Source organism: Panthera onca, chromosome A2, assembly GCF_046562875.1.
Source record: "Panthera onca isolate mPanOnc1 chromosome A2, mPanOnc1 haplotype 2, whole genome shotgun sequence".
In the NCBI taxonomy this organism is placed as follows: domain Eukaryota; kingdom Metazoa; phylum Chordata; class Mammalia; order Carnivora; family Felidae; genus Panthera; species Panthera onca.
The window spans coordinates 81885282-81902136 of NC_138340.1; the positions used below are offsets into that span (position 1 = coordinate 81885282).

The window sequence follows — 16855 nt, forward strand, 5'->3', positions numbered from 1 at the left end:
GGTAATTCTTACCAGGCAAGTTCAGGAAATACTGGACTGTGGGGTCCCTATTTTCCAAGTCAAAAATCAGAGCTCACAGATTTTTTTTACTTGTTAGTGAATTTATTTACAACACATGTTTTATTAAGATATATTTACTTACCTCAAATACTTTTATAAATAAAGTGGAATACAAATTAATGGTTTAAAGATATAGATAATCAATTGCACATTGACATCTTTTAATAAAATTCCCTTTTGGTTTTTCCAGAGATGACTCTACGTGAAATGAGAACCATCCAAAACATATGGCTGCTGGCTGGCTAGGTAGGAGTTCTGCCCTGAGAGGGGTGAAGATCAGGGGTGTGAATGGGGAAGGGCAGACAAGAGCGTTGGCACAGAAAAAGGAGAGGCGAATGAGAACAGACTGAATCTGAGGCTGGGAAGCAAAAGGAGAGAGTGTTTTGGAATCAAGGGGCCAGGACTGTGTGGGTGGTGGGGCAATCACTACTATCAGCATCTTCCACATAATAACCCTGAGCATCTGCAGGTATGGCTACTGCTGTATCCAATATACCCTTTGGATACAGAATAAGGTCAGAGAAGACAAACACTAGGACGTCATTTTCTTAAATAGCTCCCATAAAAAACAACATAGCTGATTTACCTTCAGAGCCATTCAAGTTAGAACTGGATTTCAACAGAAAGATAGACTGTCCCCAAAGAAATATATATTCCTTTAGGAATGAAGGGAAAAGATCATCTATCATGAGCTTGCTCTGTATTAAGTACTGTGGAAGTAGCTCTGGCGTGTGGGTCCAATATTCATTCAACAACTCCTTCTTCAGTGTCTGTCAAGGCTAATCACTGGGTTAGGTGTTAAGAATACACAACACAAAAGAAATGGTCTGTGCCCTCATGAAACTTTAAAAAAAAATTTTTTTTTAACGTTTATTTTTGAGACAGAGAGAGACAGAGCATGAACGGGGGAGGGTCAGAGAGAGGGAGACACAGAATCCGAAACAGGCTCCAGGCTCTGAGCTGTCAGCACAGAGCCCGACGTGGGGCTCGAACTCATGGACCGCGAGATCATGACCTGAGCCGAAGTTGGATGCTTAACCAACTGAGCCACCCAGGCACCCCTCATGAAACTTTTAATACAGTGCACACAGACATTTAAAAATAAACACATAAATGTGGGTTGTGTAGTGAGTTTAAAATTTATAGTCACAGCCCAGATGTGCTGGAATGTGCCTTTATCTTTTTCTGATGGAATTCAAACTTAGCTCTTGAGTCCCCTTTCTGCTGATGGAAGGAAAATGAGCTCAGTCTTGCCACTTGAAGATAACTCAGTATCTTTCCATTTAAAACTAGTAAATATTCATTCTAATTCAAAGTTTTCCTTCCCCTTCTGTTTCCCTTTTTTTTTGAGGATTAGCAACTTCCCCAGGAACCCTAACTACCCTGCAGCATCGGTGCATGAGGGGCCTCTGTAGTGTGGTTGTCCACATGGTCGTTGGTGGGTCACATACATGAGCTGAGGTACAGTTTATTGCAAGTGGTATATGGCATCCACTGGTGGTGTCCATGGTCCCCACCATTGCTTCCAGCCTCAAGGTTCGCACACACAGTCTCCCCTGGTTGCATGGGCAATTTGCCACCACCCTCAAATCCTTCAGGGGCTTAAAACCTCTCAGCAATTTCCTCACACCACTCTGACATGTGTAGTGTTCTAGAATGCTGCCCTCACTCAGACCATCTGCCAGAACTTACTCAGTCCTTGTTACCCAGGCGTCCTATTGGCTGGGTGCTATTCCAAACTTGAGATTCATCTAAGTAAATCTGGATATTGCAATGACCTCCCTTGGTTTTGCCCCGTAGGGGACAGGGTGCCGGTGCTTCTTCTTGGCACCCGTTGGCATCTGTGCTCCACTCTTGGCTCCTCTCAATCTCCTCTCCTTGTCTGTTTGGAGGATAGATGGGGCACAAAGATTTTAGAGATCTGTGAAATCAGGATGAATGCAAAACGAAGACATAGCCTCAGCCTCTCAGTTACAGGTGAGGGCTGAGTAAAGAACCGCATATATACAGGATGACCTTGGCCCAGGAGCTTCGTCCTCCCCAGGGAGAAAAGAAGGGGAAGAAAAATTAAATGTAACTTGGTGTTTAGTCACAAGAGACAAAGTTCCAATGTGGAAATGATTATCACGAACTGTCAAGTCTGTGTCATCCCGTTCCTAGCTGGAAACCATGGTTTACGTGTTCTTCAGAATTCAAAGTCACATTCATGCACTCCTGACTTTTCGGAATATAAACTGGGGAAGCCCACTACATTTACAAATTGTTACCCGCTCCTTGAAGGAAAAGTAGAGGATGGTCTGACACTGTATCCATAACAAGAGGCCCAATGGAGTTTAGAGAGCAGGAAGGGCCTGAGGCAGGAGACAAGCTTTCTCAGCCTGACAAGCACACCTCAGCCAGTCACAGGGTGCTCACAGCCAGCTGGGATCCACTAGCAAGGCCGCCTCCCCTGACCTCTAGCTGTTATCACCAGGGCCCAAAATAATACCACCACTTTGGGTGAAACCTGACCATAATGTGCATGAACACTCTCTTTAATATTTAAATCTGACTTGGAACTACGCTACAGCAATGTAAGCAGCAGAATCCAGACTATGAGGAAAGCTACAGGTCAAAAATAATCTGTCTTCTTAAATCTGAATAAAGAGAAAAGTAATATACAGATTGAAGGAGAAATAATCACAATGTGAGAGGATTAGATCCCAATTCAAAAAAGGAACTAAAAAAGCTGATGTATACACAGCAACAGGAAAATTGAATACCAACTGCCTATTTAATTATATTAACAAATTTTAGGTGTGATGATCCGGTGATTATTTTGTGAGACGTTTGTTTCTTCTAGGGAAATATGCTTCAGGTACCTAAAGATGACATGATATGATGTAATGTGCTTCAAAGTAATACAAAAGGGGGAGTGAATGAGGGAAAGAATAGAATAGGACTGGCTTTAGGTTAATGGACATTGGGACTGAGTGATGGGTACATAAGGATTCATTGTACTATTCTCTCTATTCTGTGTATATTTAAAAATTTCCATAGCAAAAGTAAAAAACAAACAAACAAACAAACAAAAAACTACTTAGAACCTGTCTTGCAACTCTACCCTTCATATATAACTGTGTGTGACTACATAGGTACTACTCGGTAAACCGTGCCAGGGAACTTTTTTAAGAACACATTTGCAATGTATTCTTCACACACAGAAAGTGAAATGCAACTGGATTATATTCAATTTAAGAAGAATAATATTGTTGGGGCACCTGGGTGGCTCAGTCGGTTCAGCATCTGACTTCAGCTCAGGTCATGATCTCACTGTTCGTGAGTTCGAGCCCCACGTCGGGCTCTGTGTTGGTAGTTTAGAGCCTGGAGCCTGCTTCAGATTCTGTGTCTCCCTCTCTCTCTGCCCATTCCTCACTCATGTTCTCTCTGTCAAAAATAAACATTAAAAAATATTAAAAAAAAATTTTTTTTAACGTTTATTTATTTTTGAGACAGAGAGAGACAGAGCATGAACGGGGGAGGGTCAGAGAGAGGGAGACACAGAATCTGAAACAGGCTCCAGGCTCCGAGCTATCAGCACAGAGCCCGACGCGGGGCTCGAACTCACGGGTCAGATCATGACCTGAGCCGAAGTCAGCCGCCTAACCGATTGAGCCACCCAGGCGCCCCAAAAAATATTTTTAATAAAATAAAATATTTTAGTTGGTGCACCTCGTTTCTCTTGCTCTTCCTAAATCTTTTCTGTTATAGAAAAATTGACGTATACACAAAAAATAGGGTGAATATTTGTAATGAAATCCCATGTACATATCTCTTGGCTTCAACAATGACTGATTCATGACCAGTTTTGTTTCATCTATATGCCTCACTTCTCTCTCATTTGTGAAACTAAACACAAATGTCCTCTTGTTTCACATGTAAATATTTCCATTTGTATTGCTAATAAAAAAGGCCTAAAAAACTCCACAGTACTGTATCTCACTTAAGTAATAAGTTATTTCTTGTTATCATTAAATAATCCAGTTAGTAAACAAGTTTCTCCCATTTTAAAAAACAATTCGTTTGTTCAAATCAAGATCCAAACACTACAGTTTAGACATATCTCTTAATTTTTTTTAAGTTTGTTTATTTTGAGAGAGACAGCTGGGAAGGGGCAGAGAAAGAGGGAGAGAGAGAATTTTAAGCAGGCTCCACACTGTCATGCAGAGGCCAATGTGGGGCTTGATCCCATGAACTGTGAGATCATGACCTGACCCAAAGTAACTCTGGGAGCTTTGTATTAAAGATGGCAGAGCCTTGGGGCACCTGGGTGGCTCAGTTGGGCAAGCGTCCCACTCTTGATCTCTGCTCAAGTCTGGGTCTCAGGTTGTGAGTTCAAGCCCCACGTTGAATAAAATATGAATGAATTTAAAAAAGAACGAATAAAATAAAAAAACTAAAAATACATAAATAAAGAGAGCAGAGGCTCCATCACCCTTGGCTCCTAAATGGCTGTAACAAGCATAGTGCTCCCATCACCACCATCAACAATACACAAATACTTACAATACACAAATACACTATCATCACTGAACAAGAAGTTTACTTTTATGATGTTAAGCCACTGAGATTTGGGGTTTTATCTCTCATGGAGGCTAGTGCACAGGTCAATTGCTAGGTGGGATGTTGCAGTGTATATTCATGGGTGAGAAATCATTGCAGTTGTGAAATTAGAAAATGTTTCATGGGGAAGGCGGATGGAGCTTGAGCTGTATTTTGAACTATGAGCTGTATGTCAGTGACTAACTGGAGAGAAGGGGTGGGAGTGGGAGTTACCAGAATAGGAGACTAAGAAAGGAACCACAATAGGAGTTCACATGCAGCCAGGGAATGGGGAGACCACCCTGATGAGCAGGTGCAGGTTGGGGAGAATGGGAAATAAGGATGAAGAGAAGAGTGGGAGTAGGGTATGAAAGATCCTTGAGAATTTAGGACCTGATTCAACAGCAGCCGCTGAAGTTTCTGAAGAGTGCCTGTTGAAAGGTCTATACTAGGAAAGTCAGTGAGACAAAAGAGTGCAAGATGGACCTAAAGGAAATAGATTAAATGAGTGACAATCCAGTTTAGATAAAATTAGAGATTATATTGGTAAAGGCAGTAGAAAAGAAGGGGTAAATGCAAGTGTCATCTTAAAGCAAAAACCCATAGGGCTGGACAACAGAAGAAAAAACATGAAACTAAAAGATTATTCAATCAGTAGATCTATGTCTAGTCCTATGTATAATAGTAACTCCTCAAACTGTTCAAAGTTCTATTGTTTGAGACATAATATTTAATATCTGTAAAATGAAGGGATAGAATCAGATGATCCCAAAGTTATTTCCATCTATAGAGCCCTTTGGTTATGAAATCATAAAGGAAAACATAAAACAACACAGGTGACACAACCAGTAGGAGGTAGAGAAGGGGTAAGTGTTCCACTGGATGGCTGAAACAGTTTGTTTGAATTGTTGCCAATCTTTTGTATTACAATGTAGCAATGCATGATGCAAAAGTACTTACAGTCTCCAAGATTTTCACTAACATCTTGCCTTTTTTTTTTAAGTTTATTTATTTATTTAGAGAGTTTGAGCACGTGTGAGCAGGGGAGGGGCAAAGGGAGAGAGAGAGAGAGAGGGAGAGAGAGAATCCCAAGCAGGTTCCACACTGTCAGCGTAGAGCTCACTGCGGAACTCGTGAACTGTAAGATCATGACCTGAGTTGAAATGAAGTCAGATGCTTAACCGAGCACCCAGGCACTGCTGGAAGTTTGTACCTTTTAATCCCCCTTATCTATTTCTCCCACCCATCTCTCACCACCTCCCCTCTAGCAACCACCAGTTTTGTTTTATTTTGTTTTGTTTTTTCTGTATTTAAGAGTCTGTTTCTTTGTTTCCTTGTTTTGGCTCTTAGATTCCACATATAAGTGAAATCACATGGTATTCGTCTTTCTCTTTCCCTTAGCATAATATCCTCTAGGTCTATTCATGTTACTGCAAATAGCAAGATCTCATTCTTTTTGATGGCAGAGCAACGTTCCATTATATGTATGTGTGCCACTTCTTCATGCATTCATCTATTGATAGGCACTTGAGTTGCTTCCATATCTAGGTTATTGTAAATAATGCTCCAGTAGGGGTGCATTTATCTTTTCAATTTAGTGGGTTTTTTTCCCTTTGGGTAAACACCCAGTAGTAGAATTACTGGATCATAGAGTATTTCTACTTTTAATTTTCTGAGGAACCTCCATACTGTTTTCTTCAGTGGTTGCCATAAATTTACATCTCACCAACAACGCATGAGTGTTCGCTTTTCTCCACATCCCCACCAACACCTGTTATTTCTTGTCTTTTTGATACTGGCTTCTGACAGGTGTGAAGTGGTACCTCATTGTTGTTTTGATTTGTATTTCCCTGATGATTAGTGATGTTAAGCATCTTTTCATGTCTGTTGGTCATTTGTATGTCTTTTTTGGAAAAATGTCTATTGAGGTCCTCTGCCCATTTTTTCATTGGATTGCTTGTTTTTTTTTTTTTTTTTTTTTTTTTTTTTTTTGGTGTTGACATGTGTAAGTTCCTTATATATTTTGAATGATAACCCCTAATCGGATATATCACTTGCAAATATCTTCTCTCATTTATTAGGTTGCTTTTTGTTTTGTTGATGGTTTCCTCTGCTATGGGGGGAAAAAAAACAAAAAATAAAAAACAAAAAAAAAAACCCACGACTTTTATTTTGGTGTAGTCCCAATAGTTTATTTTTGGTTTTGTTTCTCTTGCCTGAGGAGACATATCCATAAACATGTTTCTAAGGATAATGTGTCTTTTCTTTCTTTTAGGAGTTTAATGGTTTCAGGTCTCACATTTAGATTTATCATCCATTTTGAGTTTATTATTGTGTATGGTGTAAGAAAGTGGTCTAGTTTCATTCTTTTGTATGTAGTTGTACAATTTTCCCAGCAGCATTTATTAAATATTCTTTTTCCCATTGAATATTCTTGCCTCCATTGTCATAGATTAATTGACCATATATGAGTGGGTTTATTTTTGGGCTCTCTATCCTGTTCCATTGCTGTTTTGTTTTCTTAGATTTATAATTATTCATAGATTTGTTTCATTTTGTATCACTTTATAAATAGGAAGGTTACTAGATGAAACTATTTTTTATTTTTTTTTATTTCTTTAAATAATCTTCACTTTCTATATGGGGCTCAAACTCATGACCCCAAGATTAAGAGTCATATGCTCTTCCAACTGAGCCAGCCAGGCGCCCCTGAAACTATTTTTCAAAGTAAACTAAGAAAGTGCTAATTTCCATCCTGAAAATAAGCCACTGAAGGACAAATAGAAAAACTAGTTCCTGACATTCAACAGTTTTCAGGAGTCCACCATTGCCTTCCTATGGCATTAAAGAAAAATATAGCAGGTATTTATTTTAAAAACTTGTAAGGGTCTTGGACAAGCTATGGAGACAATATACCGGTTCAGTTATGCTACAGCATGGACACCAAGATGGATAAAATCAAAGAAGAAATGGGTTCACAAACATATATGACAAAAGACTGGTATCCAGGTTACGCACAGAACTACGGCTCAAAAATAAATAAATAAATAAACCACCTAATTAAAAAGCGGACAAAGATTTAAACAGACATTTCACAAAGATAGGGCTATAAATGGCCAGTAAGCATGTCAAAAGTACTGAACATCATTAGTCATCAGGAAATGCCAATGAATACCACAATGGGTTCATTGTGTACCCACCAAAATAGGTAAAATTCCGAAGACTGACAACACTAAATGTTGGCAAGAATGTGGAGCAACCAAACCTTATACGTTGCTGACAGAAGTGTGAAATGGCACAATTTTAGAAATGGGTCTGGTAGTTGCTTATAATATTAAGTATACACCTATGGCTCAGCAATTACATTCCTAAATACTTACCCAAGGCAAAGAAAAATAATATTCACAACACTTGTACAAAAGTGCTCATAGCAGCTTTATTCATCATGGTCAAATGTGAAAAACACTCAGGTTTCATCAATAGAAGAACGGATAAACCAACTGGTACAGTCATATAGCAGAATACCATTCAGCAGTAAAAAGGAACTGATTATTGGTTCACACAATAATTAAAAAATGGGTGAATCTTGGGGCGCCTGGGTGGCTCAGTCGGTTAAGCGGCCGACTTCGGCTCAGGTCACGATCTCGCGTTCCGTGAGTTCGAGCCCCGCGTCCGGCTCTGTGCTGACAGCTCAGAGCCTGGAGCCTGTTTCAGATTCTGTGTCTCCCTCTCTCTCTGCCCCTCCCCTGTTCATGCTCTGTCTCTCTCTCTGTCTCAAAAATAAATAAACGTTAAAAAAAAAAAATTAAAAAAAAAATGGGTGAATCTCAACACTATGCTGAGTAAAAGAAATCTTGCCCATAAAGGCATATACTTTATAATTCCATCTATATGAAGTTCTAAAACAGGTTAAACTAATTTGTGGTGGTAAAATATTAGCACAGTGGTTGCCTGGGGGAAGGGGCAAGGTGAGTGAGGATCACCTGGAAAGAAGCATGAGGAAATTTTCTGGAGTGACAGTAATGTTCTCTGTTTTAATAGGGGTTTAGGTTACACAGGTATCTACATTTGTCCAAATGCAGCAAATGGCAACCTAATATTCATACATCTCATTACATGGACATACCGCTTGAAAAAAAAAAAATTGTAAACGAATATAGAACTCTAGTTAATGATATGCAGGCTGAAGTACACTGGTATCTGTAACTTACTTCATCAAAAACTTAAGATGGACTGATGGACAGATGCATGGAAAAATGGATCAAATGCACAGCTGGGTGGTAAAGCAAATGTAGTAAAATGTTCATAATAGAATATGTATATGTGGGCATATGGATATTCACTATACAATTATTTCAACCTTTCTGTCTGTTTGAAGTTTATCCAAATAAGACGTTGGGTGGTGAAAGAAAAAAAATGAAAGAAAAAATCACATTTCTTATCATGATGCTTGATCAAAAGATAATAATTATTGATAAAATAAATGTTAGAGCAACAGGAAAAGAGGGATTTAGACATAAAATGAGGCTAAGTGAACATTTAGTAAGCTCCTGATTCCCTAAGGTGTGCCTGGGTTTTTATGAAAGATATTAGATTTAATAAAAGTGTTAAAACTGTGGACACGGATGTCAGTACCCATCATTGAAAGGATTTGCAGAAAGAAAATCAGTGTGGGGAAGAGGGAGACTACAAAGAACAAAGGAAATAAAACTGAATTAAAGAGAATTAGGGAAAACTGAATGAACAGAACAAAATGTACATTTTCATTTTGACCAATTTCGTAAGAAAACAAAATGGTCAATTTTGAACTCTACAGAATCATGGTAGTGGCTTTTGTACACACATTTTTAGGTTCTGAATTAAATGCTTCAGTGAGATTTTACATACTATTTGAATACTTATTGTTCAAAATGGTTGCAACAGAAAAATAGGCACATTGATCTTGGTTTTAGTATCTCCAAAGCAGTAATTAAAGTAAATGTGACTGGAGTCCCCACTTCAAAAACCAAAGGGAAGGGCAGAAAAATTCAGCTGACAAATTGAGATTGGTGGGGCAAAGAAGTGTTAATACCCTAACAGAGAGATGATGCTTCCAGAACTGAAGATAAAAGGTATCGTCATTAATGGGATACAAATCTGTCCATAATGAAGTATACGACTCATGTCTTTCTCAAAATAGATTTTCCTTGAGCCTTAAACCCTGAACTGTGCTGTGTCCCTGAAGATATCACAAAATGGCCTATTTTCACTTGTTAATCCCAGACCTAAATACTAATCTTTTACCTCACCTATTAGAGGATAGTTTAAATTAGCTTTATTGATCGCAGAACTAGACACCCATTACAATGTCTTTTATAGTTCCTGACCTAGCAGAGAATGAGAAGTATTTGAAGTATGAAATAAACACAGAGTGGTGTTGGTAGGGGGTTATATTTTAAATTGCAAGCACAACACTGATTTAGTTTCTGTTTTGTACATTCTTTTAATTCTACAGAGAAGAAAATTACTTGCAATATTGAACCACAATTGTCTGCAGGAGGTAAACATAAAGAATCTTAAATCAATTGACTTAATCAGTTTAGCATGTTTCATGTCTCTTCCAAGATAGAATAGAAATTAAATATCTTGCCACTACAAGAACCTTGACTGTAGTCTTGACACACTGGTTACAATGTTTTAGAAAATAATACTAGAATTTCACCTAGTTAACCTCATTTTAATGTAAGAACTTTAAAAACCTGTTAATTTAAGGATTAAATAATTTGTTTTGCTGTTATTAAACACTGTCAAGCTGTATTTATGAAATCAGATTCTGCAAAATAATTATTAATCCAGAAAAGCCTTAGACTTGAAGGCATTTTGAAAAGTGATTTTACTTGCCACTTAAAGCATAATATAACTTGCCTTCTGCAGTTTTGCTGGGGTGATTTGGTCATGCACGGTGACTCTGAGGCTGGGGAGCTATAGGGTACCTGGTTTGGCTAGTGGGTGGCTCACAGGTCCTGTGCACACATGCACATGTGGGCTTATGGAGGGGCACTTCCACGGATGTGCAGTAGTGACAGCCAGTGGACCAGAGACTTCAAATACTCAGGAGCAGAGCATATGGCTTCCTTCCAATGCCTCTATCCTTAGAATCTGCCTTAAAATTACTGAGCCAGTTGGTGTGGGCCACATAGGAGGTACAGTACAAGGAAGTAAGAACCATCAGGAAGGGCTCTATCATATATGTACAGATACAAAGAGATAAATATAGAGAGAGATGCAGATATCTCACTTAATCCTCACAAACAGTTGAATGAAATAGTTACTATTATTACCTCTTTTGCACAGATAAGGAAATTAAATGTCAGAGAAATTAAGCAATTTGTCTAGAACCACGAGGTGGTCAGGAATGGAACCTGCACTCAAACTCAGGACTCCAAGACCCTGCATTTAACCACTGCACTACAGAAACAGACCTGAGCCTCACTGCCCAGGGTAGCTTCCCAGACGAATAAGAAGAGGAGATGGGCAATACAGATTGCAGGGATTGGATAAACGGAAAAGGAGAGGCCTTTCTAGGATGGGGAGACCAGAAGCAAAAAGACAGACATGGGAATGCCTATTGATGGAACAGGCCTGACTGGGTTAAGGGATTCTTTTTTTTGTGATTAAAATCATAGTATTTTACTACTTTAAAGCACATTCATACCCATCTAAAGGGTCCTTGAAATAATTCTTTTAGTAAAGGAGAAGGTATTATAATCCATCTCTGCATATATATAGAAATTAAAGACCAAGAAGGTTATACCTCCATCACATGCCCTACCCATCACAGGGCTTTTGTACATGTTGCTCCTTCTGCCTGGAGAGCAATTCTTCTCCTCTTCACCTTGGTAACTATTACCCATCCATCAGTTCAGTTCAACACTGACCTCCTAAGAAAGGCTTAGCTGACTTCCCCTGCCTTGGTCAAGTCCCTCCTTACTGTATGAACTCACTGAGCCAAGCACTTCGCCCTGTTAGGATGTATCATACTTATTCTACTTACTGATGGGAACAAATGCAAAAAGAGGAAGTAACTGAATAAAAACAAATCAAGAGCGCCCAGGTCTGCCTAGGCTGGTTGCTCATACATTTTTCACTTTAGTACACTATTTATAAAAGGTCCAATTGGAAGATCTGAGGCTATTTTACCTGGCAAAGAGGATTTAGGGGAGAGGATCTGACAGCTGTCTTCAAATGTCTGAAGAACTATCATGTTGAAGGAGGATCAGACATATTCTGCATAGCTCCAGAGGGCAAAACAAAGACAAATGAGGTGAAAGACCAGGGAGGCATATTTCATTACACTATGAGGAAGTTAAATATGTAACAATGAGACCTGTCCAAATATGAAGGAGGCTATCTGTGAAGGAGGTGAGTATTCAAACAAAGGCTGGAGGAACGCATGTCAGGGCTGTTGCAGTAGAAATTTCTGGTAGGGAAATTTTTAGCCGCTTAGGCTTTTCTGAGACTAATGTGCTTCTACAGGTCTGGGAGGGACTTGAAGGCAAAACTGAACTTGATTTAAACTGACCTCAAGGAAGGAGAGTTGCAATGAGTTCTTATGATGCCAGACTAATACTGGGCTCTGTAAGTAATACATCTGCGTTTGTGGGTGGCACTTAGGTGCCATTGACGTCTTTGAGAGCCAGCATTCCAACTGTAGCTAGGGCCTTGCAGCTGCCCCTGTGACTGAACAGCAGGGAACACTCCAGTGTACAAGGGACTGATTCCAGGGTCACCCCTCCTCCTCTGAGTAGAATATGTCTCTCTTCCTTTTCCACCCCACCTGCAATCCACATATACACAAATACATTTCTACAGTGGAAGCTGTCACGGGATGCTGACAGATCTCTTCCAAATACTCTTGGAAGATGTTCTTTTTCCCAGCTTCTTAAGGCCACCTCTAATGCTGAGCACACTTTGACAGTAATGCTTCTCTCTCCTTATGCAAACACTCCAATAATGAAAGAGCCCCTGAGAGAAAATAAACTAAAAATCATCTTTTTAAGGCACCATTTCTATCTTAATTTCACAACAACAAAGGCCTCAAAAACTATGTGGAGGCTAAAAACTAGGAACCCTGATTTGGAAACTGAAGTCTAAGGACACCAATATTCGGAATGGAGGTGAACGGATCTCTAATTGTTATTCTTGGCAGATGCAGGCCTGGACCAACGATGACAGCTTTTCTATAGAGAAATGTAATCTGTCAAATAACCAGTTTGCAGATTCTGGAACTCAACTCATTTGGGAACAATCAAATTCAATACACTGTAATGTTAGAATTTCAGGATAAATGATCATTTATAAATCAAACCACAGTGTCTATTTTGCTGTGTGACAAGACATTTGGTAATCCAGTCATGAAATATTTATTGAGCCCTGTTACCTGCCAGGTAGTGTGCCAGGCACTGGCTCTGGAGAGGTAAACAAAATGGACGTGATCTGTGATGTTACAGGGTTTATTCTCTAATTTAGACTATAAAATAATAAGCACCAAATCAATTCATAACTACAAACTGATAATGTATATGAAGGGAAAGGGTCAGCAGACTCCTAAAGCCACAGTAGGCTTTCCTGAGGAAGAGAACTTTCAGTGAGAAATTAAGAATAAACGAGAATTAACTGGGTGAGAGGTAAGGGAAAGGACATTCCTGGCAAAGGGCGCACCCCGAAGCCCTAGGGTATGAAAGAATGTGGCTTCTTTAAGAAATGGGGAGAAAGCCAATATAAGCAAAGGGGAAAAGCCTGGAGACGACACCAAGGAAGAATGCAGGGGCAGATCCTGTAGTGTCTCAGCAGCAACTAAGTGCATTCGGAAGCCCCACAAGAGGAGAGTGATGCAATTTATATTTTTAAAATGATTATTCAAAAGGTCAGACATGTGGAGAATGGATTAAGTGAAGGGAAGAACCGTGTCTCTTTTTACATAAACTCTCCATTCACAAAAATGACAACTTCCGATTTATAGCCATATTAATGTAGCATATTTAGAGTCACTTCTTTTAAGTGATTATAAGAGCCTAACATCCCACACATTTTTTTTTGTTTACTAGGCAACTCTCTCCCAAGGAAACATACTATTGCTAAATGGATGAAAATTGAAATATTTTTTATTCAGGCATTATAAATTCTAACTCACATTGAGATGAAGACAAATTACTGTCTCCATGCAGAGGAGGGAGTAAAAATAAATGTGTTTTTATGTAATGTTGCATTTAGAATTTATCTCTATTTTATAATCAAGGGAAACTATGCACACTGAGGATGCTGGGATAGAAACAGAGCCAGAATTAGACATTGTCTATTCTTGACTATTTCTCTCTGTTTTTGTTGCCTGGTACTATTTCTTTCTGTGAAGCACTGTAGGAGTAGGCAGCTGGTCCTCTTCATCATTCTCATCAAATTTAAGTGTAGACTGGGGCGCCTGGGTGGCTCAGTTGACTAAGCATCCAACTTTGGCTCAGGTTGTGATCTCACGGTTCGTGAGTTCGAGCCCTGCATCAGGCTCTGTGCTGACAGCTCAGAGCCTGGAACCTGCTTCGGATTCTGTCTCCCTCTCTCTCTGCTCCTCCCCAACTCACCCTCTGTCTATCTAAAAAATAAAATAAACACTAAATTTTTTTTAAAAAAATGTAAGTGTAGACTTCTAACAAAAGTGAATAGATGTAATTGGGTGATACAATACTGTGGAAAATGTGCTCTTCTCTTCCTGGTCTGAAAACAGTATCCTTGGCAGAATCCATTAGTCAGATCCATCAGGAAAAGGGCTGGAAATTAGTATTATATTAAAGGAATGCAAAGACAAAATAGTTTCTGGCATTCAAAATAGGATCATGCAGCAATCCAGGCTATTTTCCAAATACCTATTATTCCCTCTCCTCTCCCCAACAAAGCCCAAAGGACCCATTCTTTTTTTTTTTTTAAGTTTATTTATTTATTTTGAGAGAGAGAAAGAGCCCCAGTGGGGTAGGGACAGAGAGAGATGGAGAGAGAATTCCAGGCAGGCTCTGCACTGCCAGCACAGAGTCCCATGTGGGGCTGGAACTCATGAACTGCGAGATCATGACTTGAGCCGAGATCAAGAGTCTGATGCTTAACAGACTGAGCCAACCAGGTGCCTCCAAAGGGCCCATTCTTATGGTTTGGTTAGTTTAGTTTGTTAGTTGCTTGTTTTCTTAAGTGAGGTTGATATGAAAGTGGATGCTTTATCGAAGTAGGATATTAGGAGAAGTAAATGAAAGCTCACTGTTTTTTAGTCCCAGGGAATTATAGAAGGAATAGAGAAAGAAACCAAGAGAGAAAGAGAATCAGTCAATTAAATATGTATTCTGACACCTCCTTTTAGTGAGTTGCATTAAATCCATGGTTCGCCAACTTAACATGCCTCAAATCACCTAGAAGGTTTGTTCAAACATAGTTGTGGGGCTCCACCCCCAGAGTTTCTGATTCAGTAGGTCAGAGGTAGGACTTGAGAGTTTGCACAAGTTCCTAGGTGATGGTGATACTGCTGATCCAGCGACTACACTTTGAGAACCAGTGTTGAATAAATGAAAGTAATACCAATGGCATCAAAGTTTGTCCTTGATTTTCATGTAGTGCCCTGGAAAGATCATTTCTGTGGCTGACCCTTGCTGAATGCTGGTGTGCAGCCAAACCTTTCTAATTCACCCCAATAGGGAAACAATAAACCACATCCCTCTTCCCATTATAACAGGGCATCTCCTTAAGAAGAGAAACAGAACAGGTGGGGGTACCCCGGAGATTGACTGACCAGTTTTTCCTAGAAAGACATAATGTTACCTAAGGGACATAATGCTACCTAAATTTCCAAATCAATCTTCTCTTAAATCATACTGGACACATGGTCAGGTTCCTTTCTCTTTCATTTCCCTTTCTAATAATCATTTCAGGCTTCATAAGACCATCTGGTTCCCCCTTTCCTTTTCCCACTGGATAGAATGTGGGCCCAGTTGGGATGGTGGTGAACCATCTTCTGCAGTGTGAATGATAAAAGCAACATCTTCAAGGATGGCCAAGCCACAAGACAGAAGGAGCCTTGGTCCTAGACACTGAGAAGCCACCTTATAGACTCTGGATTTTCCTTGTTTAACTCATTATATGTTGGGCCCCTTTGATACAGTGGTCTATCTAATCTGCATCCCAACCAATACAAATGGAATGAGAGGTAGGAGTTTGTGTGGGAATACACACATTAATTCCAACACGGTGCTTAAATTGTGCAAACATGTTGTTCCTATGCCCCACTCTTCCCCTTGACTGTCAGTGACTCATCCAGGGCTACAGTTAGATCATTCCTTCAATGCTTCACTCTTCTCATTTCCAGTTTTCCCTCTCCTTGACTGTTCTTTGTCTATCATCATTGCATTTATTCAAGTTTAGCAATCTATGTAATTACACCTCATGCTTTATTAGTATTTCTTCCATAGCTGCTTTAAAGTTGTTATAAATGTCTCAGGAATTTTTAAACTTCATAAGAACTTGTGAGTATCTGAGTAAGTAAATAAATACCCAAAAGAATATAATTGTTTTAGGTTGTCATTATCAACCTTTCACTTTTTTAAACAAAATTTTTTAATGTTTATTTATTTTTGAGAGAGAGACAGAGTGTGAGTGGGGGAGGGGCAGAGAGAGAGGGAGACACAGAATCTGAAGCAGGCTCCAGGCTGCTGTGAAAATTATATCCAGCTGAAACTTAGCACAATATACCTAAGAATATATATATAGTCATGATTTACTTATATGTACATATTTATTTATATATATTTACATATATATTCCCCTGGACTTTGATTTATATATAACACATAGATAGTTTCTATTGAATAAAAAAATCCTATAAAATACACCAAATCCATGTTCACTTAGTAGTCAAATAGTTTAATCAAGTTTGTCTCTTTGTAAATTCAACAGGTATTCATATAATGTTAAATATTTTTGAATTTGTTTTTCCCCCCAAATAATGAATTATTTGTTAAAAAAGAAAAAAGACTTCCCATTATATTGGCACTCAGACAGTAGGGCATATATCAATGCTAAGGTCCTATTCCTTAAGTCCTGATTGTATACCAATTTTGAAATTTGTTGGTATTTACAGAAGTCACAATTCTTCAGAATCAATTGCTCAAAGCAGCCAGTAAGTACTCTTTGAATTCCTTTCTGA

At 39.1% G+C, this 16855-nt stretch overlaps 1 protein-coding gene across 1 annotated transcript in view; it reads right to left on the reverse strand.

Moving 5' to 3' along the window:
* Positions 1 to 16855, reverse strand: part of GSAP (gamma-secretase activating protein) — a 204477-nt gene that overhangs the window by 109119 nt on the left and 78503 nt on the right. Inside the window, exon 2 of the mRNA XM_060632294.3 lies at positions 3321 to 3486. The gene's annotated coding sequence lies outside the window, so the exon portion shown is untranslated. The remainder of the gene's footprint in view (positions 1 to 3320; positions 3487 to 16855) is intronic.